Source organism: Protomyctophum bolini (genome assembly GCF_963924005.1).
Source record: "Protomyctophum bolini genome assembly, chromosome: 20".
Lineage (NCBI taxonomy): Eukaryota > Metazoa > Chordata > Actinopteri > Myctophiformes > Myctophidae > Protomyctophum > Protomyctophum bolini.
Window position 1 is genome coordinate 39,274,536 of NC_137881.1, and position 26,156 is coordinate 39,300,691.

The following is a 26,156-nucleotide window of genomic DNA, read 5'->3' on the forward strand; positions in this document are numbered from 1 at the left end:
TTTGTACTTTACTTGAGTACAAAATGTGAGTTTTCTAAAAAGTGCTGAGTCATGTTCCTACAGGGAGGCTCTAGGGCAGAAGCCTGAAATCGCACATAGACCCGTCCCACTCTTCTGTTTACCAATAGAATGACTATATAAGTGGGTTGCAATCCACCCCCCTCTCTCTCTCTCTCTCTGCTGTTCAGGCGCCTTTAAATCCCAGCTTTTACACACAGACTCGCAGAGGTGTCCATGAGAGGCTGGTAGATTATACTGGTAGTTCTACAGCAGCAAATCAAACCGACATCATGATACCGTCTGTCACACTCAACACCGGAGCAAAGATGCCTGTGGTGGGCCTAGGAACGTGGAGGGTAAGGCAAGACATTCAGTCATTTTACGTGTATTCATTCAGACTTTGTCTGTTCAAGCTTGGAGCCTCAGGTTTCAATGGTGCCTGTTGGTTTATTGTACATACTATACTGTATGTCAATAGGTTACTGCAGACATACGCTGCTTCATATTTAAAGTATGGTCTTTAACACTAAGCCGTGGTCATGCACTTGTAGAAATTCATAAAAGCCAAAGGAGACTTTTGTTTTCTAGCTGTAATATGGGCATTTAGTTTTAATTGACCAGAAAAAACAAAAAAACATTAGAATGCAGATTGCACACAGTAGTCAAAAGGATGACCCCAAAAAGTCAGTGAACTTATTTCCATTGTGTAAATACCGAAGATGTAAATCTGTGACCTAGAAGAGAGGATCCGGGTGCCCCCCCTCCCAAATTTCCACGGCAGTTGAATGTGGTTACTCTGGCTAGAAATACTGTTTAGATTGACCTTTTGAGAAAAAATCTGAGAGCCATAGCATACTCTCTCCAACTTATTGTCTGATATGCAATCTAAAGTGAGTGACGTCTCCCTTGACTGCAACACCATCTACCACTCTGAAACAAGGGGACCTATTTAATTTTCCTTTCCCCCCCCCCCAAGATGTAGCGATTGTCAGTATAGTATAACTGTTGTAGCGACTACTTCTTCCCATCAATTCAAATTAGAAGTATAGTGCTATGAGGCTGAGCTGTCGGCAGGAACTGGGTGGATCTGGGTGGATCTTTGTTGGTTGTAAAGTGTCTTGAGACAACTTGTTGTGATTTGACACTATAATAAAATTGAATTGAATTGAATTGAAACTGTATGACGCGTTTCTTTCAATCAAATCCAGAAAGGTTCTTATTGTAGTTAAGGTGATTTATTGACAAATAAACAAAATGTTGATAAATGAAAACGTACTCTGTTGGTATAAACGATCAAAGGATAAACGATTAAACGGTCAACAGAAAATATTGAGCCTAGAGCTCACGCCCATTCTCTCACTGAATGCCACTGCCCAGACACACAGCTGACATAAGTAAAATGATTAGCAGACACACAGCAGGAGCTCATCAATCAGGTGAGGGCTGTGGCACATCGAAAACCCAAGCGTGGGAAATAAACAAATAGAATAAACAACAAACAAAATGTATATTTTGGCTCCTACAATAACATTTGCACACATTCAGAACAAAAAATATAATTTCAAACTGATAACTGCCAAACACTGGATATGATGATTGATAGTGGCCACCACTGCCTCACAAAATAAAACAAGATTACACAAATCAAAGAACCGCAGACTTAGAGACGACAAATACGCTACTGCTACTCAGTCAAATCCTCACAGTTAAACAGTGTTTTACCCTGTACGATCTAGTGCCTTTTGAATAAAATTTCATTTAGCCTAGTTTTAGTCACATTTTAGTCATCCGAAAAGTTGTAGTTTTAGTCTAATTTTAGTCGACTAAATAATATAAGATTTTATTTGACTAAATCTGATTTTGGTGGGCCTTGAGTCATAATGGCTTATTTTACATTTGGTTGAACACACACACACACACACACACACACACACACACACACACGCACACACACAGTTTTAATCGACTAAATTAACACTGGTACGATCTACGCACAAGCTGATAGAAATCTTGTATTCTGATGATTCCAGGCAGAGCCGGGAAATGTCCAAAAGGCCGTCACGGAGGCCATCTCTGCTGGCTATAGGCACATAGATTGTGCATACGTCTATGAGAATGAAGGGGAAGTGGGTGCTGGAATCCACGCCATGATGGACCAAGGCCTGGTCAAACGAGAGGAGCTGTTCATTGTAAGTAAGGTGAGTTGTGCAGAACGCAGTAATCGCAGTATGTACAAGTACATGTTCATGTGGGAGTGCACCAAAGATGTGCACGGATGAATCCGACACGTTTCTTCAAGTAGGTCTTGGAATAGTTTGTTTGGTATATCCATATTTTTGAGTGGTGCAACCACTCCCTTATGGAGCTATGTGTGTGGCTGGATTGCTGGCTGGCTGGGTATGAGCACGAAAATAGCATGGTTGTTTTTCACCACCTGTGTGCAACCTAACACGCGCACAAACACACACACACACTAACTGTATATATGATGATTTCGGGTGGGCCAGTACAGTACAGTAGCGCAGACGTAGAATACGCACATCGACAGGCTGGGTGCTGGGCTAAAAGAAACTTCATGTAGATAGGATGGAGCCCGCACACCACAGGTAAAGGTAAGACGTTCTTTATTTAAATGCTGACAACGTTTCGATCTGTGTTGATCTACAGTGACAATACAATACAGTGCAGTAGAGCAGTGTTTCCCAACCTGTGTGTCGCGGAGCTTTGGTGCTCCGCTTGATGTGTCCAAGTGCTCCGCGTAATTTGACATGGTAATTAACTCACCGGAATCGGTCCGGCCCCCTGGGCACGTTCCTGGGGGTCTGGATGTTCCGGGGACTCCCCAGTGACCCCCCACATGGTAACTCTGTCATTTCTCTACCGTTTCGGATGTGGGGTGGCTTGCCGGAACCGGGCCGGCATCCTGGCCATGGTCCTGTGGGTCTTGAACTTCCGGGGACCCCCACACGGAGTTGTACCACTCACTTCACACGGGTGTGATTTTTTTTATTCCAACTCGTAGCGACTGGCGAGACTAAACACAAACGGGGTGGGACCAAAACAAAGGGTAACAGGTACGGTCGCCCCGTAGGATGGATGGGATCAACATATATATGGATGTCAGAACAGGTCAGCTCCGTTTGGAGGTCAGATGTAGAGTTGCCGGCCAATATTGGTGACATCAGGAATCTCCATATAAGGGCTTAATATTGCTGGCCAATATTGATGACATCAAGGATCTCCATCCCTGATGATGTCACGTGTGCCATGCCTGATGATGTCATGTGATGTCACATGCCCGACCAACACACTGACAGGACATGCACGATTCCATAGTTAACTGTGACCTTCGGTGGAACAAACGAGATAATAAGCTATAGAATTGAATGACAATGACAAAATCATATACCAATATAGTGTTAGGGCTATCCGCTAATACTTTGCCATAGAAAGTCACAGTAACTTATCATAATTAGCAACGTTTCCACATGCATTAAATTCTGTTCATTCAAATATGCAAAGTGAAGCTTCAACATGGGTTAAACATAAAGTCATGGTGCCAGAAGGGTTCTCACCCAGGCCCGCCAAGTTTGTGTCAAAGTGTCCCTGAGAAAGAGGGTATGCACGTGGCATCATCATACCCGGAAGTTATGCGGGAACGCCTACTGAGTGGAAAAGAGTTACTTTCTGGCCTTGACAGCCCTTACAACCAAACAAACTATCTGATTGCATTAAACATTGAACTCACTATGACACCATCAGCTGGGTGAAACGGAAACAATAAAGGTCTACCTCATTAATAGTTAACTATTAATAATAGTTGACTATTAATAACTATTGCACTGTATTATTGTTACACTGCCAGGTTTGATCTCATTTCACTACTACTAGTACTGTATTACATATATACTGTGAGTCTGTGATTATACCAACAATCCAGAGAATTTGAGGCTTACTCTAATTCGGACTAAATCCAGGCTAAAACATTTAGCCTGGCAGTTTTTTTCTCCACTGCCTTTAGTTACAAAGCATGCGTTTTATACTACCTTAAAGGATACCTAAACCATATTTATTCTTTCCAAGTTCCATGATTTGTATATTCCACTAAGGGAGAATTGCTTTGCAGCTGATCTGATTGCATAGAGCCATAAGCCATATTGTTTATAAAGAGTCAGGAGACAAGATGTCAAATTATCTCCCGTGGAGTGACAAGCTTTGACTGCGAGGAAAGCATGCAACATGTCCTCCCTCCTTATGCAACTTTGAAACTATATAAACTAATGTTTTCTCTTATAGTTATGGTGCACATTCCTTCCCTGGTGAGGGGTGTGTGTGAGAAGACTATGAAGGCTCTCCAACTGGACTACCTGGACCTCTATTTGGTCCATTTTCCTATGGGCTTCCAGGTACAGACAGTAGGAATCAAAAAATGAAAAAGGTCAGGTATTTCTTTTCAACAGTGACACCATGTGGCCATGCAAGGTATCCCAGAACATCTGCTCTTATATCAAAATGCTAGCACAGATGCAAGGTCTAGCAGAAATCTGTGGGTTTTTATGACATTGAGAAGTGGATGTCTGTGGATCAGATAAAGCTACACAAAATGGCAACATCAACATCACCACCACCACCACCACCACCACTACTACTACTACTACGACGAGCACTTATCCAAGCAAAGTTACAACAAAAACTGAAAAAACGATTCCATGGCACAAGATATACACATACATATTCAATTAGTTATGTCCAAAGGAAAGATGTTCAGTTGTTGTGCCGGTGAGGTGAGAAACACTAGAGGGGCTTATTTGAGAACCTCACCACTTACACTACATACAATTAGAATATATTAATCTGTACTTTCATCAGTGCCCTCGTTTTCAAAATGAGGGCATGTAGTGTGGTGGCCTAGGAGTGAGTCCTGTGAGTCATTTTAATGTCCCTGGCATATATCTTAGGCCAATCGGGAAAAATGCAATTTAGTTTTTATTAGATTTTATTTTCTCAACATCCTGGGTTAATCTCTTGCTCTGACCTCCTGTTTGTGTTTATTATTTCTACATGTGCAGCCAGGAGACTCCCTATTTCCTCTTGATGAGGACGGCAAGGTCATTCCTGATGGCAGCAACTTATTGGACACCTGGGAGGTAAACAGTAAAGACTATGAAGGCAACTAAGGAGTGAGCGAATGAGTGAGTTTGGGAGGAAGTGTGGGGAAGCAATGGTATTAGTGAGGGAGCAAGTGAATGAGTGCATTGCCTTCACGCATGTGGAAGCATCACTGCACGATGGGAATGAGAAAGATACCACTCCACTACATTTTAACTGAAGATGAAAATAATAATTCCAGCATTCCATTTGTCCAGGCAATGGAGCAGCTGGTGGATGCTGGCTTGGTCAGAGCCATCGGTATCTCCAACTTCAACAAGGCACAGACTGAAGCCATTCTAAACAAGCCAGACCTCAAGTACAAGCCGGCCATGAACCAGGTGCACATCAAGTCATCAACACCCTTTATAACAGGCCAAAATAGAAGTCATTTTGACTCGTTCGGTCAAGGATGAAAGATCATGCCACGTGACGTTGATAAAATTGAGTGTGTGTGTCCCTCTAGATTGAGTGCCACCCGTATCTGACACAGGACAAGTTGATCAACTACTGCCACTCACAGGATATCTCAGTCACAGCCTACAGCCCCCTGGGGTCCCCTAACAGACCTTGGTGAGAGATGGCGAATAACCCATTCAGGCCTGACCTCAGAATTAAAAAAAATAATATTCTAAATCCTCCAGTTCTCTGAAATAAATATTTTCACGATTTTTCAAAAAGAGCAGACCTACAAGCTCATATAGAGTGGCGCGCTATCAGCTTGTAGATCTGACATTTTTCAATAGCTAAATTATAACATGTTTAAAACACCAAAAGGGGTACAGCCTGATCTGCTAAGCTATGCTGTGTCATGTATTGTACATCTATGACATTTCCAAAAGGGCTCAACGCGATGAACCTACTCTGCTTGAGGAACCCAAGATCAAGGCCATCACTGAGAAGTACAACAAAACCCCAGCACAGGTAGTAGAGCAAACCGTTGCTAAGTTTTAACATAATCGTCATAATTTCGACCCCTTTAGCTGTTTTGGGTGCGTTTGTACAATTATACAGTCTTCTCTCCAAAGCTTGACATGAATTCAGCCACAACAAAAACTAATTTACCAAAACATATCTCCATTTTTTAAGTCCTCTAACTCAAGGAAATCCCTACAAATACAGTAGAAAAAAATCTTGTTAACAAATACTTCTCTTTATGTCATCATATTTAGAGCAGTAAAACAGAAAGTGGATCTCATTTTCATATAACAAGCAGTATCTCTTCCTCTGGAGTGGCATTAAACCTGCCAGTCTCCAGTGCTAATGGCAATGTTCCAGACCGTATTTGAGCACAGAGGGATCGTTGTCTTTTGTTTAAGTTATACTTCACATAAGATTCTGCAGTGTAGCTGCCCTTTATGAGACAATGCACAATTGTACATTTGTACAAAATTATGTCCTCTGCTTTTAAAGACGGTTTTAGTGGTGTGATATGTCTTGTTGCACATTGACCCACATTGACCAGTGATTCAACGTATGGAAATCAATGGCCCAACCCAGAGGAAAATCTTGTTGCTCTTTTAAAGCTGATATATTGCTCCCGAGACATAAGGGAGTGTCTCATTTGTGGTTCATACGTGGTTCATTTGATGATCACCAAAGTCTCAATTATGTCGCCTAAAATGCCTTAGGCGACAAAATTGAGCTATCGATATAGTCTACTTTAATGCTGTTTAGTGTCTCATGTAGCTTTGTTTGAGATTGCAGTGAGAGATAAATGAGAACTAGGAGAGATCTCATTTCATGATCACTTAAGTCTCGTTTATTGCTCAGGATGCTAAGCATAGCTTGAAATGAGATTATAGTGAGAGATAAATGAGAGGTAGGTGAGATATCTTTATTGGCTACTTTAAGTCTCACATGAGTCTCATAATCGAGCCATACTAGAGCTGTAAAGGAGATAATGTAAATATGCAAATATTGTGATATAAAACAATACAATAATTTCCTTCAATATAACTTGCCTTTATTTATCTTTAAGTGCCAGTAGTGCATACAGTGCTTTAACAGTAGTGTCTTAACTCAAAATGAAATACAAATATAAAAAGGGACCCGAGTAACAACATATCAAGTAACAACTAGTAAGACAACTATGACTAACAACAAGGAGAATTCCATGCTACAAGGCTTTCTTACCTTTATGTAACGGGGTCCAGGTTTTATTTTGTGCAAAAGCGCATTTCCCCTACCATAAGCCCTCAATTAATTGCATTGAATTGAATGGGGCTATGGGGTGTCGCTTATTTCCATCGCTCAAAAATCCATATTTTTTGTATATGTCCTCTCTTCATAATGTAAATAGTATCCCGAGTGGCACACTTTACTACTCATTTCGATGGAAATAAGCAAATTAGCACAAAAACCCTACCCCCATTGAGGGCTTATATTAGGGGAAATGGCCAATCATGCACTTTTGCACAACATAATACCTGTCCTGAACCTCTTTGGTGGGGACGTAACAAATAAGGTAAGAAAGCCTTCTAGCATGGAATTCTCCTTTTAGCAGAGGCACTTTAAAATTAAGCAATAAGCCACGAGATGTCTCAGGTTACCGGGTATTTTACACTGGCTGGGGGCGTAGGCAGACCCGACGCTGCGGCACTTGTTTAACATGTAGACGTCTTGATGGTCTGAATGTTCAATTTTGTCAACAATACCAATTACAAGTAAAAGGCACGTTCAATTCATTGTGCGCTAAAGCCAACACAAGAGCTACAGTCTAGTGTCAAGAGTAATCTATGTTAAAAACGAAGTTGCTTAAATAGCTATAATCGCTAAAACTACCGAAAGTGCAGAGCTCAAGTGCAAAATGCCATTACGGTATATTAGCCACAGACATTTGGCCATATAGTCCGGGCCATGTAGTGTTCAATGTGTATTCATAAGTCCAATGGTGAAAAAAAAAGAAGGTGCTCCATAGTCTTTGTGGCTAGCAAGGCTAAGAAACCGGTTGCATGGGGGCCACTGTGATGGCTCAAACAGGCTGTGACTGGGATGGTGGACATCCCCGACAATCCCTTCAGCCTTGGCCACACAACGTCTCTCGTATATTCCCTGGAGGGAGGGAAGCTCACCTCCAACTATGCGCTGGGCTGTTCTCACCACTCTCTGTAGTGCCTTCTGCTGAAGTGCAGTGCAGCTCCCATAGCACACGATGATTCCACCCGTCAGGATGCTCTCGATGGTGCAGTTGTAGAAGGACCTCAGTATACGGGGGCTGACCTTGAACTTCTTCAGGTGCCATAAGCCGTCTCTGTGACACCTTCATCCACCCATCATGGGTGGCACACCGTAAGAAGACATCCTGCAGACAGATAAGATGAAATTAGCTATACAAGAACAGTCAACATGTTTCCCCACCAGTGATGTTGTTCCATCTTTCACTCAATCGAAAACAAACAAACCAAAAAAAAACAGTGAACCAGAGTGATGTTAGATAAAAGCCTACTTGACTCTGTGCCCAGCATAGCCACAAACAGGGCCAACCTGGCTCAGAGAGAGACTGTCCCAAACTGCAACATCTGTGTTGCATTTCTTTACTACCAACCGCATAAGGTACAGTATAAGAGACATATTTACTCATATCTGCTGTCGGGGAGAAACCACCTAACTCCAAAATGTTCATATATATTTTTTTTCTATTTTCAGGAAATGAAGAAAACCTTATATTTTGAAAACAAAACAATAATGCCATATGAAAGTTGGTTTTGTGACTTTACATAATGTCAATGACTTGCATTAGAGGGGAGAGTTGGCCATTTTAGCAGACAGTTTGAGGGTCCAATGGAATTAAGAGGTTTGTCCGAAGCACTTTTTACCATTGGTTCAATATTGGTCCAACAGTACTGATTTATGCAAAAGAAAAACAGTTTCTGTTAGGTGGTTTATTCTTCCCAACAGCAACGATCATATATCCATAAGCAAAAGGGGGCTTGCACATTGTAGGATGAATGAGGCTTTTTGGATGCCAAAAACATTGTCTTTATTTAAAAAGTGCAAAAGGTGAAATGGTGAAGTGGAGTGGGCATTTCAGTATCAGACCATCATATTGGCTATAAGTAGGCAGGGGGCCTATTTGAGTTAACCAATGGTAGAGGCTGATCAAAGGCACACTATTATGTCAGCCCATTACCACTGTTGGGTCCCAAGTGGCATACAGGAAATTAACACCATAAAATACAACTGCAAAGATTTCCCAACAAATGCATTGGTTACAATATAAATGATCTGAATATACTTTACAAAGCCAAATGTGTGAAGAAAAACTTACTTTGAGTGGCTTCCAGTTTGGTGGAGTCTGCAACTTTCTTTTACAATCTGGGAACGCCACTGAGAAGACCATCACATTCTTCAGGCCTGAAGAGGAGGCCTGTGAATAGAGATGCAGCATAAACATTTCACAAACTGCAAATTGACCATGAAAACAGACAAAACTTAACTTCCTTGTTGTGAAAGACAAAGACAAAATGCAGTATTGTAGACAATATTCTTTAGTGTGATCCATACCTGGATAGAGCTCCTGCATGGCTGCACTTGTGACCTGGCTTCAGATTCCCAACCAATGTCGACAAGCCCCTGTAGAACAAAAATAAATCTTCAAAACTGACCAAATAAAGAACTAAAGCTACACTGAATATATATATATATATATATATATATATATGTATATAACAAAAAGTCAGTACAAAATATGGAACATTTCAATACTGACCTCTACAGGAACATGGTCAACAAGCCTGTTGTGGAATGTAAAGCTGATGTGCCCAAAAGACAGCCTGGACGTATAGGTGGAACAGAAGGCTGCAGACATAAATAACCAAGTTACAGAGAGAGGGAGAAATTACAGAAAAAAGGCTTAGCCTAGCGTGTTATTACTGAGCATACCCATTTACACGCACCTCGACAGTGGGTGCAGGGCCAATAAGGTAATCATGGAAGGAGGGAGGTAGGGCCCACACACACACACACACACCATTCTATTGGTAAAGGATTACTTTATTGAACAAACACAAACGAAAGTTGTTTCAATAAAGTAATCCTGGACCTTTACCAATGATAAATGGTGGAATGGTGTGCGGGCACACCATTCCACCACAATATAACCTTCCATGGTTATATTACTGCACAGGACCTAGCCTCTCAGAAATATTATATCTGAATGACAAAAGGTCTGAGCTAATTTTCAAAAATATTTGATGCGTGTGAAAATAGCATATCTACAAGTGTAGTGACACACCATGGTTTCTGCAGTACAACCAAATGCTTAAAAAATTAATCAACTGCAAGGTCATTTAAAATATAACAATATTGCCTGCTGTAAGCATATTATTACTGTTTAAATTGTCAGTGGTATTGTGCCACAAATATTAATTTAATAAACAAGATAAATGATAGAAGATTCTTCTATACCAATGAACCATATAGCCTCAGCGTGCCTATTCTGGAAATTTAAGCAAAACATTTGCAAATCTACAAGCTCACTATGTAAGCTTATTTTGGTATTGTTTAAGCTCATTTTCATATCAAGGACCATTATTAATTCTGCATTTGAGCAGCTTGAGCCACAGACCACCATTTGATGAGATTAACCTCACAGACCCAAAATCTAAGAATATTTTGTTCAATACAGGTTTTCCATGATGTATTGATGTTGGTAGCATTAGGAGGGTAAATAGATCTTTAACTAAGTTAATATATTGTTAAACATCTGCATTACTTCATTTACAAGACTACACAATTACAGTCTACAGATTGTAGAATAATTGTTATTTTGATCACCACATCAATACAGCATGTAATTGTGGACACAATCTTAAAGTGTTAGGACTGAGAGGCTACATGTAATCTGCTGAATAAAGAATGGTCCTTCATTTGAAAAGGGTTGAAAACCACTAATGTAATTAATAAACCAGCATATTACTGGGCTAGTGCATTACTGAGTTTCATATTTTTTGCTGTGCTAATTAAAACGTGTTTAATCTAAATGCTTAAAGTGCATTAAATTACCATAGAAATATGCACAAGGTTTTTCCAATAAAAAATACTGTTCCTCAAAAATCGTTCTAAACACATAATCCTAAAATAAAGAATGATTTAAAGCCGAAAACGAAGTCTACCTTCATTGCAACAGAAATAACCACCAGATTAAACTTGACCACAAAACCCCTCAAATGAACACAGACAGACTCACCAAAAACGATCTCAAATTAAAATAATAACTTCACCAACAACACTAGTGCAGTGTATGACTATTTACAGTATTTAGTGTAGGACAAACCTGTTCAAATAGGACGAGATGTCCCCCATATAATGTTAGCTAAATGCTAACGTTAGCATATTGCTAACAGTGCTGCAGCTGCTAAATTTTGGGCTATAAATTAATAATGATGCACCTCGCGGTTGTTAACATATTTTCCTTAATGTGGGTTTTTATATAGTTCTCGTTCTGTAAAATACCTTTTCGCTACAGCCTGAAGGGGTTTAATCCATTTAGTTCGGACGTTAACTTGTGTTGTTGTTCTGCAATCTTCTCCTGCATGCCGTCCTTCCTAATCCTTAGTTCCTTGTTGTGAGTTGTGAGTCTGTGACTTTCAAATTCAAATGCTGTTCGTTGGTGACGTCAGACCATGAGTCAGGGCACTGTCTAGTGAGCTAATCTAGTGAGCTAATTTAAGGCTTCCGGTGGACGATCTCTTCAAAATAAGAGTACCTCTAGAGTATTGAAAAAAAGTTTAATTTGCACATTAAAACTACAAATTAAGCATTTAAATGATGCTATAAGACACACATTATGTTTCTGTGTAAAAACAAGTAATTAAATAATAATAATAATAATAATAAAGTTATCTAAATGGATAAATGCTATTCACTGGAGTGCATGGACTTCATAAAGTGGACACTGGACAAAAGACGGCTCCGCGAGGCAACTATCTGGACATACCCACGCGTCCGGGGAGATGTCCTCTACCACACCCCACTCTCCGCTAAGCGGGAGAGGTGTAAAATTCACAGCAGCAGAGCTTCTACTGGGGTCAATGCAAAAAAATGTACCGTTTCCGGACCCAGAATGGACACTGGACAAAAGACGGCTCCGCGAGGCAACTATCTGGACATACCCACGCGTCCGGGGAGATGTCCTCTACCACCCCACAGTCTCCGCTAAGCGGGAGAGGTGTAAAATTCACAGCTGGAGCCCTTCTACTGGGGTCAATGCAAAAAAATTACCGTTTCCGGACCCAGAATGGACACTGGACAAAAGACGGCTCCGCGAGGCAACTATCTGGACATACCCACGCGTCCGGGGAGATGTCCTCTACCACCCCACAGTCTCCGCTAAGCGGGAGAGGTGTAAAATTCACAGCAGCAGAGCTTCTACTGTGGTCAATGCAAAAAAATGTACCGTTTCCGGACCCAGAATGGACACTGGACAAAAGACGGCTCCGCGAGGCAACTATCTGGACATACCCACGTGTTCAGGGAGATGTCCTGTACCACACCCCAGTCTCCGCTAAGCGGGAGAGGTGTAAAATTCACAGCAGCAGAGCTTCTACTGTGGTTAATGCAAAAAAATGTACCGTTTCCGGACCCAGAATGGACACTGGACAAAAGACGGCTCCGCGAGGCAACTATCTGGACATACCCACGTGTTCAGGGAGATGTCCTGTACCACACCCCAGTCTCCGCTAAGCGGGAGAGGTGTAAAATTCACAGCAGCAGAGCTTCTACTGTGGTCAATGCAAAAAAATGTACCGTTTCCGGACCCAGAATGGACACTGGACAAAAGACGGCTCCGCGAGGCAACTATCTGGACATACCCACGTGTTCAGGGAGATGTCCTGTACCACACCCCAGTCTCCGCTAAGCGGGAGAGGTGTAAAATTCACAGCAGCAGGGCTTCTACTGTGGTCAATGCAAAAAAATGTACCGTTTCCGGACCCAGACTGGACACTGGACAAAAGACGGCTCCGCGAGGCAACTATCTGGACATACCCACGTGTTCAGGGAGATGTCCTGTACCACACCCCAGTCTCCGCTAAGCAGGAGAGGTGTAAAATTCACAGCTGGAGCCCTTCTACTGGGGTCAATGCAAAAAAATGTACCGTTTCCGGACCCAGAATGGACACTGGACAAAAGACGGCTCCGCGAGGCAACTATCTGGACATACCCACGTGTTCAGGGAGATGTCCTGTACCACACCCCAGTCTCCGCTAAGCGGGAGAGGTGTAAAATTCACAGCAGCAGGGCTTCTACTGTGGTCAATGCAAAAAAATGTACCGTTTCCGGACCCAGACTGGACACTGGACAAAAGACGGCTCCGCGAGGCAACTATCTGGACATACCCACGTGTTCAGGGAGATGTCCTGTACCACACCCCAGTCTCCGCTAAGCAGGAGAGGTGTAAAATTCACAGCTGGAGCCCTTCTACTGGGGTCAATGCAAAAAAATGTACCGTTTCCGGACCCAGAATGGACACTGGACAAAAGACGGCTCCGCGAGGCAACTATCTGGACATACCCACGTGTTCAGGGAGATGTCCTGTACCACACCCCAGTCTCCGCTAAGCGGGAGAGGTGTAAAATTCACAGCAGCAGGGCTTCTACTGGGGTCAATGCAAAAAAAATACCGTTTCCGGACCCAGACTGGACACTGGACAAAAGACGGCTCCGCGAGGCAACTATCTGGACATACCCACGTGTTCAGGGAGATGTCCTGTACCACACCCCAGTCTCCGCTAAGCAGGAGAGGTGTAAAATTCACAGCTGGAGCCCTTCTACTGGGGTCAATGCAAAAATATTACCGTTTCCGGACCCAGAATGGACACTGGACAAAAGACGGCTCCGCGAGGCAACTATCTGGACATACCCACGTGTTCAGGGAGATGTCCTGTACCACACCCCAGTCTCCGCTAAGCAGGAGAGGTGTAAAATTCACAGCTGGAGCCCTTCTACTGGGGTCAATGCAAAAATATTACCGTTTCCGGACCCAGAATGGACACTGGACAAAAGACGGCTCCGCGAGGCAACTATCTGGACATACCCACGTGTTCAGGGAGATGTCCTGTACCACACCCCAGTCTCCGCTAAGCGGGAGAGGTGTAAAATTCACAGCTGGAGCCCTTCTACTGGGGTCAATGCAAAAAAATTACCGTTTCCGGACCCAGAATGGACACTGGACAAAAGACGGCTCCGCGAGGCAACTATCTGGACATACCCACGTGTTCAGGGAGATGTCCTGTACCACACCCCAGTCTCCGCTAAGCGGGAGAGGTGTAAAATTCACAGCTGGAGCCCTTCTACTGGGGTCAATGCAAAAAAATTACCGTTTCCGGACCCAGAATGGACACTGGACAAAAGACGGCTCCGCGAGGCAACTATCTGGACATACCCACGTGTTCAGGGAGATGTCCTGTACCACACCCCAGCCTCCGCTAAGCGGGAGAGGTGTAAAATTCACAGCTGGAGCCCTTCTACTGGGGTCAATGCAAAAAAAATACCGTTTCCGGACCCAGAATGGACACCTAAATGTACTGTCTATCTATGACATTAACATTGTACAATCCTGTTCTTTCATATATAAATGCACTTACCTTCCAAATATGCTTCCTACAACTTTCAAATAATATTTTAAGACCAACTCTCAGGTTCATGATTATAATACTAGACAATCTGACAATATTCGCACAGCATTTGCTGCTGGTAAGATTTCTATCATTGTGTCATTTGCTTTAATTACAACATTGTCATAAATCAAGTCTGCCCAAAAGTGTCCAGTTGTGGCCATAGAGCCTATATGACAAATGATTGAGGCCAACTTATACTTAATTTTACCGCCGTCACAAATAGGAATTTCGATTACACCAGATGGTTGTACATGCTTGCGGCTCACCGCCCCACGATCAGTAACACGCGACAGAGAAAGAGTAATGAAATCGGGAGAGTCATTCCAACATATTTGTCGCTTCATATCATAACCACATGTTGTACATTTGTCTGGACTTACACCTTCCATGATTGAGTGTTCGAAAAGAGAATTGAGGGACTCTCTTTTCTGTGGCAGCGGTAATGCAAAAATATTAGTAATAGAAGAATTGCTTTCAACTGTCCAGGCACAGAATGTACAGATGTCTGTATGTTTTGCTTGAACAACTGTGTGGACACCACACATACTCAACCAATCTACTAGTTTGTGTATAAAATCTAATGGGTCATTGTGCATTCCTACGGCCAAGTCTGGGATGCTATTCACTAGTTGTTGAGTGACACCACAGATTGTTTTGCAATCAAATGTGTGACCTGGATTTTGAAAAAACGCTTGAATGAGAGCTGCTAAATTCCCCGGCATAGATGACAACTGAACCATCGAAGTAGGTGTCAATGGTTTCAATTTATCTTGTACTACTTGTAGATGCAGTATAGATTGTAGAGTTGCATTTAGCCAACAATTATTTTCATTATTTGCAAACCTGCATATACTATTGCAAAATCCTGTCTCTGTGCCTCTGATTTGTGGCTTTGTTTTGTCTGGCACACTTGCTGAGCTTTGATTTTGTAAGAACATCTTTGAATGTGGGGATGGCCGGTGTTGATAAGAGCCCCTAAGATGTTTAGGCAATTTTCGTTTTTTGTTCCAATTTTCTACAGGTGGTGCTGGGTTTACAAAAACAACACTTTTGTGTTTTTGAATGTGGCCTCAGAAATAGCTGTGCTTTTCTTACACAGGTTTATTTGTGCAGCATAGGCTCCAGAGAATCTCTGCAAATCACCTGAGAGGAGATCTGACCATATTGGAATAGTTGAGAGCATCTTGAACAGCTTGTTTAAAATCAGTTCCCCATGGTAGGTATTTTCACCTGTGTCATTGGTGGTTTTCATTGCTTTATTGGCTTCAGTCCTTACTGTTTCAAAATGTTTTTTGAAGGGAGATGTACTTTCACTGACATCCTCAAAATCACCAAAGAAGTCATGATCAATCACAGTGTCATAAGGACTGTCTTGTCGATCATGCTTTGTATCAACAATTTCTTTCTGTGGCGCTAGTTTCTGTGTCTCAGACATGATGGTGTCAATACTGGCTTGCACCACGCTAGAGTTCCTTTTACTACCAAGTACAATACAAGCAGCTTGTACTATTGTACTTGTTTGTTGTAGTGTTTTGGCATTAACTAAAGTGCTGAAGATGTACATAGCCAAATTATACCTCTTATCTCTGTGTATGTATTGTTGTTTGCAAATGTGACTTGCCTGTTTCATCAAATGACTTTTACATGCCCTTATGGTACAGAAATCTAAATCTTTGTTATCTGCCTTTCCTACCACTATTCTCCAGCAGCGTAACAAGTACATACTCATGCTATCTTGATTGAAGATACGCATACTGGCTTTTAAAAGCACTATGGACCTGTCACTATTAATCTGAATCGGTGTTGTGTTTGTACCAAATATCTCCTTCTCTTTGCATCTCAATTGTGTGAGTAGTTCCTCTATAGCCGATTGAGTATGTTCTTCAGAGATCATGAATGCAACAGGAGTTGATGAATTAAATGAACTTACTATAATTTCATAATACAAAATCCTTTTCTCTGTTAGTTTAGTCTTAATGATCCCCCCTGTGGCATCCCATGACGCGGCACATTGTGCGGTCGCATTGTGCCACAGTTTCACTCCTGCTTCACTAAAACATATAACCTTAAGGGGACTAACTTTAATAACTTGAATGAATCCTTTTACAACAACACTGTCTGTGTCTTTATCCTCCCATTCTTTTTTAAGGTCCATCAAAGCTTTGATCTCACTGTTATCCTTCCATCCTAGTTTCCGCTGTTCATATTTGACCTGCCTGTACAAAGAAGTGTCTTTGCCAACTCCACTACGATTTCCAGCTATTAAAGACCTTGGGTCTGCATTGTTCACTGCCTCAATGTAAGCATTATGTGCAAATCGGTTCTTCATTTTTCTACCCAAAGGTAGTAGGTTCAATGGCACTGTGTTTGAAGGGTCCTAATGTAGCACTAGATAGTCCCATGACACTCTGAACAGTACCATCATCTAGACTCAGAGTCTGTACAGACTGATGTACAGTGCTATACGAGTGATCTATTTCTACAGCATCTAGACTCAGAGTCTGTACAGAATGATTATGTACAGTGCTCTCATGAAATGCGTGGTGCACAACAACTGGCTTTATAGGCTCATGAACACTGCTGGTTTGATTTAAATGTGATTCATCTACACTAGTGCTGTCTTCCTGCACATGAACACTGCTATTCTTTTCAGGCTTTATAGGCTGCACATGAACACTGTTGGTTTGATTTAAATGTGATTCATCTACACTAGTGCTGTCTTCCTGCACATGAACACTGCTATTCTTTTCAGGCTTTATAGGCTGCACATGAACACTGTTGGTTTGATTTAAATGTGATTCATCTACACTAGTGCTGTCTTCCTGCACATGAACACTGCTATTTGTTTGGCACACCTTCTGTTCACACGCATTTTCATGGGTGTAGCAGATGTGTTAATTTGTAGAATCTCTAAAGCAATCTTGTCAGCTTCATCATTACTCTGTTTCGTATCTGTGGTCAAGGCATCGCCAATAACTGGACATTCACTAATTCCATCCACATCCTCTATGTGTAGGCTGTTACCAATATCAACTGAACAAGCACTTGCAACATGAGCAGTTACATTGTGTGTTTGTACAAGAGTGTCTTTGTGCCCTTCATCTTTTTTGCATTGACCCCAGTAGAAGCTCTGCTGCTGTGAATTTTACACCTCTCCCGCTTAGCGGAGACTGGGGTGTGGTACAGGACATCTCCCTGAACACGTGGGTATGTCCAGATAGTTGCCTCGCGGAGCCGTCTTTTGTCCAGTGTCCATTCTGGGTCCGGAAACGGTAATTTTTTTGCATTGACCCCAGTAGAAGGGCTCCAGCTGTGAATTTTACACCTCTCCCGCTTAGCGGAGACTGGGGTGTGGTACAGGACATCTCCCTGAACACGTGGGTATGTCCAGATAGTTGCCTCGCGGAGCCGTCTTTTGTCCAGTGTCCATTCTGGGTCCGGAAACGGTAATTTTTTTGCATTGACCCCAGTAGAAGGGCTCCAGCTGTGAATTTTACACCTCTCCCGCTTAGCGGAGACTGTGGGGTGGTAGAGGACATCTCCCTGAACACGTGGGTATGTCCAGATAGTTGCCTCGCGGAGCCGTCTTTTGTCCAGTGTCCATTCTGGGTCCGGAAACGGTAATTTTTTTGCATTGACCCCAGTAGAAGGGCTCCAGCTGTGAATTTTACACCTCTCCCGCTTAGCGGAGACTGTGGGGTGGTAGAGGACATCTCCCCGGACGCGTGGGTATGTCCAGATAGTTGCCTCGCGGAGCCGTCTTTTGTCCAGTGTCCAGTCTGGGTCCGGAAACGGTAATTTTTTTTGCATTGACCCCATTAGAAGCTCTGCTGCTGTGAATTTTACACCTCTCCCGCTTAGCGGAGACTGTGGGGTGGTAGAGGACATCTCCCCGGACGCGTGGGTATGTCCAGATAGTTGCCTCGCGGAGCCGTCTTTTGTCCAGTGTCCATTCTGGGTCCGGAAACGGTAATTTTTTTGCATTGACCCCAGTAGAAGGGCTCCAGCTGTGAATTTTACACCTCTCCCGCTTAGCGGAGACTGTGGGGTGGTAGAGGACATCTCCCTGAACACGTGGGTATGTCCAGATAGTTGCCTCGCGGAGCCGTCTTTTGTCCAGTGTCCATTCTGGGTCCGGAAACGGTAATTTTTTTGCATTGACCCCAGTAGAAGGGCTCCAGCTGTGAATTTTACACCTCTCCCGCTTAGCGGAGACTGTGGGGTGGTAGAGTACATCTCCACGGACGCGTGGGTATGTCCAGATAGTTGCCTCGCGGAGGCCTCTTTGTCCAGTGTCCATTCTGGGTCTGGAAACGGCACTTTTTTGAGTGTTGACCCCAATAGAAGGTCTGCTGCTCTGAATTTTACACCTCTCCCGCTTAGCGGAGACTGGGGTGTGGTACAGGACATCTCCCTGAACACGTGGGTATGTCCAGATAGTTGCCTCGCGGAGCCGTCTTTTGTCCAGTGTCCATTCTGGGTCCGGAAACGGTAATTTTTTTGCATTGACCCCAGTAGAAGGGCTCCAGCTGTGAATTTTACACCTCTCCCGCTTAGCGGAGACTGTGGGGTGGTAGAGGACATCTCCACGGACGCGTGGGTATGTCCAGATAGTTGCCTCGCGGAGGCCTCTTTGTCCAGTGTCCATTCTGGGTCTGGAAACGGCACTTTTTTGAGTGTTGACCCCAATAGAAGGTCTGCTGCTCTGAATTTTACACCTCTCCCGCTTAGCGGAGAGTGGGGTGTGGTAGAGGACATCTCCCCGGACGCGTGGGTATGTCCAGATAGTTGCCTCGCGGAGCCGTCTTTTGTCCAGTGTCCAGTCTGGGTCCGGAAACGGTAATTATTTTTGCATTGACCCCAGTAGAAGCTCTGCTGCTGTGAATTTTACACCTCTCCCGCATAGCGGAGAGTGGGGTGTGGTAGAGGACATCTCCCCGGACGCGTGGGTATGTCCAGATAGTTGCCTCGCGGAGCCGTCTTTTGTCCAGTGTCCAGTCTGGGTCCGGAAACGGTACATTTTTTTGCATTGACCCCATTAGAAGCTCTGCTGCTGTGAATTTTACACCTCTCCCGCTTAGCGGAGACTGTGGGGTGGTAGAGGACATCTCCCCGGACGCGTGGGTATGTCCAGATAGTTGCCTCGCGGAGCCGTCTTTTGTCCAGTGTCCATTCTGGGTCCGGAAACGGTATTTTTTTTGCATTGACCCCAGTAGAAGGGCTCCAGCTGTGAATTTTACACCTCTCCCGCTTAGCGGAGACTGTGGGGTGGTAGAGGACATCTCCCCGGACGCGTGGGTATGTCCAGATAGTTGCCTCGCGGAGGCCTCTTTGTCCAGTGTCCATTCTAGGTCCGGAAACGGTACATTTTTTTGCATTGACCCCAGTAGAAGCTCTGCTGCTGTGAATTTTACACCTCTCCCGCTTAGCGGAGACTGTGGGGTGGTAGAGGACATCTTCCCGAACGCGTGGGTATGTCCAGATATTTGCCTCGCGGAACCGTCTTTTGTCCAGTGTCCACTTTATAAAGTCCATGCACTCCAGTGAATAGCATTTATCCATTTAGATAACTTTTTTATGTTATTTAATTACTTATTTTTACACAGAAACATAATGTGTGTCTTTACAATAACTGTAATGTAATAATAATACTAATAATGTAATGTAATAATTATTTAATTAACGAATGAAATAACCTTATCTTATTCTGAAGGCAACCGGATGTCTTAAATTAGCTAGCTCTCAGACAGGAAGTTCTAAATTAGCTCATAAGACAGAGCCATGAGTCAGACGCTCTGGGTGATATTTCCGGTTTGTTGTCCAATGGCGTTCGAGATTCGGTCCATAGAGGCGGGCCAATTGCCGAGCGAGATAGTTTTATTATATATTATTAAATCAAAATGCATATGCCTACAGGTCCTAAGCCTAATTCACTGTTTTAATTTATTCCAAAATGTTAAAAATATAATAAAAATAAAGGTATGCTTTGGAAATTGGTTATTTCAGCATGCAGGGTAGAACACTATCTGACCTAAACTGTATTTATTTTTTTATCCACAAAATGACTCACTGGATTACATTTGTAGCATTTCTAGAAAAAAAAAAAATCATTTATAAAATATAAATATAAAATCAAATTTGAAATATAAAATGGGGAGGGGGGGGGGGGGGGGGGAGAAATCACACACGTGTGAAGTGAGGGGCATTCTGTTATTCATCATACATCCAGCCTGAGTCTCATTCTGGCCAATCACAATTTGCGTCCTCACTTAAAATATAAATATAAAATCTAATATGAAATATAAAATGGGGGGGGGGGAATCACACACGTGTGAAGTGAGGGGCGCTCTGTTATAATCATATGTCATCATACATCCTCTGAGTCTCATTCTGGCCAATCAATCACAATTTGCGTCCTCACTTTTGTCTTCAATGTTTGTGTTTACATGCACAGACCTTGAAAAGAAAAAAATATATATATTTTTTTATGCCCATAAAGATCTCCTATCTGTCAGTTCTTGTACCTTTTATGCCCATGGAGAGCCCATATTGTCATGCCCATAGATGTGCTGTAGTGGGATATAATATGATGTCGTTATTGTGACTGTAGGTCACAGATTACTATGAAAACCTGCAAAACCTGTCAGTCTGTCCGTCCGTCTGTCACACTTTGTGACACACTCCATATATGGCCTTCAGTCTGTCACGCCTCGTGACACGCTGTCGTTCCATATATGGCCGTCTCCATATATGAATGAAGATCACGACACTGACCTCATCAAACCCTGGATAGCCATACAGCCATACTCCATATATGGAGCTGACCTGTTCTGACATTCCATATGTTGATCCTTCCTTACCCTTCCTTCCCCTTTGATGTCTCCCTTTTCACTGATACCTGTCCATTCAAACTCTAGCACATTATTATTCAAAGTCATTAGCACAGACGCACGGCAGCCAACGAAAAGTAGAGTTCTCAACAGGCCCGGAAATTAAGGCCCGGCTGTACCTGGGCATTTTACGCCCTATACGAAAGCGTCAATTTTAAAAGAAAGAAGAAAAAAAGTCCATATATGGATTGGATATGGGCACTCCCAGACCTGTTGTTTCAGCACGAACTCGCCCTTTAGGTTAGTACTAGAGGTCCGGCCGCTATGCAGCCCTTAAGTAGCGGATGCCCGCACATCATAGACACACGCACACCCAGGGTAAATTGTAAAGTGCGCTCCAAGATCAGCAAAAATAGTTCCAATACTGTACATTAGAAAACATACAGTAAGTAGCAGTCTGCTAATAAGAACTTGTCAGAGTGTAGACCTACTGTGCTGTAATACTTTTACTATACTGTAGTATGCGTACTGTACTGTACTACTCGTACTGTGCTATACTATAGTACTGTCCGGTACTGTGCTATCAATTTTAATATAGGAAGATATGCAGTATTGTAAATGTGTTTGTAGTTGGATCATAACGTAATTCCGACGGAGCATTCGGGAACAACGGTCGGACTAGCGCTCGAACATGTGCTGCTCCCGTGCTTGCAGTTAGGGTTAGGTTAAAGGTTAGGGATAGTGGTAGGTTGTCGGTCTAATTATAGGATCCCTCACTCCAATATGTGAGGGCCGCTTAGTCATTTCTTTGCCACACATACTTGACACTTTGACACTAAGACTGTGGGATGGTCTTGTCTAGTCTAATGACTGATGCCATTCTCTGGGTTATCAGGTGGGCATCCTTACTCGATGTTCTGCTCATAGGCCCACAACACCTCCAGCATAGTGAAATCCAGCATCTCAGCCTCACCCCCTAGGTGCCATCTATTAATTTGAGTGCCCAGGTTGGGTCCTACATATACTATTTGGCGTCCTTGACATGAACAAGTTTGAGCACCACTGATAAAGAAAATGTTTTTCAGAAAACTGTTAGGATTTAGAAGACACTTTTTAGAATCGTGTCCTCAGGTCTTAATGGCTTAATAAAACAATAATTTGGCCTATTGCCATTTGTTTGATATAATTGCCCATATAATCTTGAAAGAAATCACACCTGTGTGAAGTGAGGGGCGCTAATATATTAAAGTCTAACTCATGTTGATTAGGTGAAGTAATGGTGATGTATCTTTATTGTTAATGGCATTTAATATTTGTGTTAAGGACAAGATGACGTACATTGTCCCTTCATTGTTAATGGTGTTTTTAAAAGAAACATTGAACTAAAAACAAACATTAAACCTGTATATAGGAGGGGCCAGCGCCCCCTTAATAATGTAGGGATATGAGTTTCCACCCACACAGACCTCTCTTAATTGTAACGGTTCTCCAAGTGCGCCATTCTCTCCACGGTGTACTCTCTAATTCCTATACAATATAACAGTGCACAATGATTTAATGCAATAAAAATGGCTCACATTTGATTATTTAAATATGCTTTGTTCAATGAATAACAAAAACACGCACAAACATGAGGAACATGAGACAATTAAAAAAAAAAAATTCATAGATCAATCTGAAATGTATAAAGGTCTGAAATGTGATTTAAATTAGATGTAGATATATCTCTACATCTCATATCATACATTTAAATCACATTTCAGACCAAGTGCAATACAGTTTGAGATTCAACAAATAATCCTAATTGGAGCATTATTTGAGGCATATTTGAGATCTCGTTTGCAGATCAACAGAGGTCGTTCTGAGACAAAGCTGAGATTAAACTAAAAGTCTGAAATGAGATTTGAATGAGATTATATTGAGTGCTCTCTTTTATATCAATCTGAGCTAAGTTTGAGACACAACAATGATACTAAATTGAGCAACATTTGAGCCAGTATTGAGATCTCCTGTATAGATCATCAGAGGTGCATCTGAGCCATGTGTCTCAGCAGTAAAGGATGAGATACAGGAGCCATAGCTGAGATCTCATTTTTGTATCACATTGACCTCATGTATGGCTTGAGAAACAAAAGAGTAATAAATGAGCTCTCAAACATGGATTCTGCTTTCCTCTGGGAAACCACACCAAAGGGTCAAGACAGTTTTAGCATTAACTCCTTGCAACCGTTTGGACCCAAGGAGTTGCATGGTGACCCTTTGGTGTGGTTAGGGCTTAACTCATCCTAACTACTGGGAGCAGTGGGGAAGTGCAGGGATGGATCTCACATATTACAGATGCATTCTGATGTCTCCAGTAGGTACATTAAAGTGTCTGTCCTTACAATAGAACGAAACGTTTCAGGTAATAAATTAGCAAAAGTCACCCTTTAACCAATGAATTCTTATTTATTTTCTTCTAGCTAGTATTACAGTAAGCGTACAGTACACTAATGGTAACCGGATAGGTGGGCTCTAGTCAAAGTACAGTAGTCAATCTACAAGCTCACAACACTTTGCATTGTGATGCATTCTTAGCTTGTAGACCTGCAGTGTAGAAAAACCTTGAGATAAAAAATGAAAACATAATAATAATGTTGTCCTATAATGACTTGCCCAAAATAGGGATGCGGGACGTGGTTTAAAAATGTATCATGCTCAATATGAACTACATAGCTAGCTGGAATCTCAAGATCCAGGCACCTACCCATCTGAGAATGTGTTACTTTACTCTTTAAACTTGCATTCTGTAGCTACAGTACGAGAGGGTTAAACCTCTTCTCAGGAGGTAGTTCAATTTTTCTGTATTTAATCTTTATTTAACCAGGCAGGGCAAGATTAAGAACAAATTCTTAGTAGTTGCTCAATACCATGAGGCTGTGTAGCTTAATAACGTCCCTAACTTTGTTCATCAAACAAGCCAAATCTGGCCTTTCACGCCGTTTGCATATATGAAGGGTTCCGTTATGTTTGTCCAGGCACCAAGCAGTCTGCGTTCAAGCCAATTTTAAAAGATTAGATTATTTTGTTTCTCTAGGTTCTTATCAGGTTCCATATCGAGAGGAACGTGATCGCCATTCCCAAATCTGTGACGCCACATCGAATCAAGGAGAACTTCCAGGTAATTGACTGTGCAATCACATTGTGGAACAAAAACCCCTGATGGAGGATGGGGGGGTACAGTAAGTCATTGCATGATTGAATGTACAATAGCAAGAGATTCCTTAGCTCCTTATTGCAGATCTGCCGACTCTGTTGTCCTTCTGTGACTGTCTGTCTGTCTGTCTGTCTGTCTCTCGCTCAGGTGTTTGACTTCAAGTTGAGTGAAGAAGACATGGAGACCATTCAGAGTTTTAACAGGAACTGGAGAGGTTTCCCCATGAACTGGTGAGTGGACAACTGGACATACTCATGTAATGTACAATAAATAATATATGTAATATTGTTTATTGGTGACAATGTATAATTTACAAAATGCCTTATGGATGTGGATGTATCCCATTGGGCACCAATCTACTAGGGAACGATGCAAATTGGGAATCCATGCCCCACCCGGTTATGCAATACATATCTGCATATCTATCGGATCGGTCTCCATATATGCCTATACACTACTTTACATGTAAAGGTGTGTTGCAGTAGAGACCTCTAATCTAAGTTCCTCTTCTGTTCTCTACAGGGGCTCAAACCACAAAGATTTTCCACTGAATGCAGAATACTAATTCATCAGGGGCTTGACTGCATTTAGGACCGAAGACTGAAGTTCTGTCCGTTTGCGGGAAAATAGTCATGAAACCTAGCGTCCCTATTCTGGGGCAAGAGTTTTTTTTAAAAGGGCAGATCTATAAGCTTGCATTGAGACGCATGGTGAGTTGTAGATCAGATACTTTTGGTGAAGAGATTTGGTGTAGAGGGGGCGAGGGGGGAGGAAGAGCGAACCAAGTATATAGCCATAGGTGACCCGGGTCAAGTACATTTATAGGGTTAGAAGTGATTAATGGACTGTACCAGTTCCTAGCACAACCTTCAAAATGGGTTGTGTACAATGTACACATACAGTATGTGTATATGCAGTGTATTCTTAAATGCCACGATTCATGTTGAAAGTGTTTAAAACCCCCCCTTTTTTTAACTATGTGGCTGATATTGATGTTTAGAGATTTAGTCAGTCGTTTGTATCTAGTTTGTTTTATATTGTGATGTTTTATGTGGCCCCCAGGAAGACTAGCTACCACGACAGTGGACGCTAATCCGAATAAAGAATAAAGTAGACAATTGAATGTAATAACACGGGCTTGACCCTTTAAAGCTGTCACAAACTTTTACTCATTAAATAATGTTTCTCAAGCAAGTGCCCGACTAATTTGCTTGCATTATTGTTTCGTAACTAACAAAATAAAAAAACTGATTTGTTGACATTCAACATCTAGCTTCACTAGGGGGCTCTCTCTCTTGATATAATTTCCTTCCTGCACAATATACAAGAACCTTGTCCGACATTATTCCCCAAATTTAGTTTG

The 26,156-nt window shown here is 42.4% G+C and overlaps 1 pseudogene across 1 annotated transcript; it reads left to right on the top strand.

Annotated features, from left to right (window-relative positions):
* Positions 1–223: 223 nt before the first annotated feature.
* Positions 224–25,358, top strand: LOC308335379 (aldo-keto reductase family 1 member B1-like; annotated as a pseudogene). The gene is made up of 10 exons: positions 224–356; positions 2,031–2,198; positions 4,297–4,406; positions 5,070–5,147; positions 5,367–5,489; positions 5,615–5,721; positions 5,991–6,072; positions 24,674–24,757; positions 24,941–25,023; positions 25,316–25,358. The product of its transcript is annotated as an aldo-keto reductase family 1 member B1-like (transcript).
* Positions 25,359–26,156: the final 798 nt, after the last annotated feature.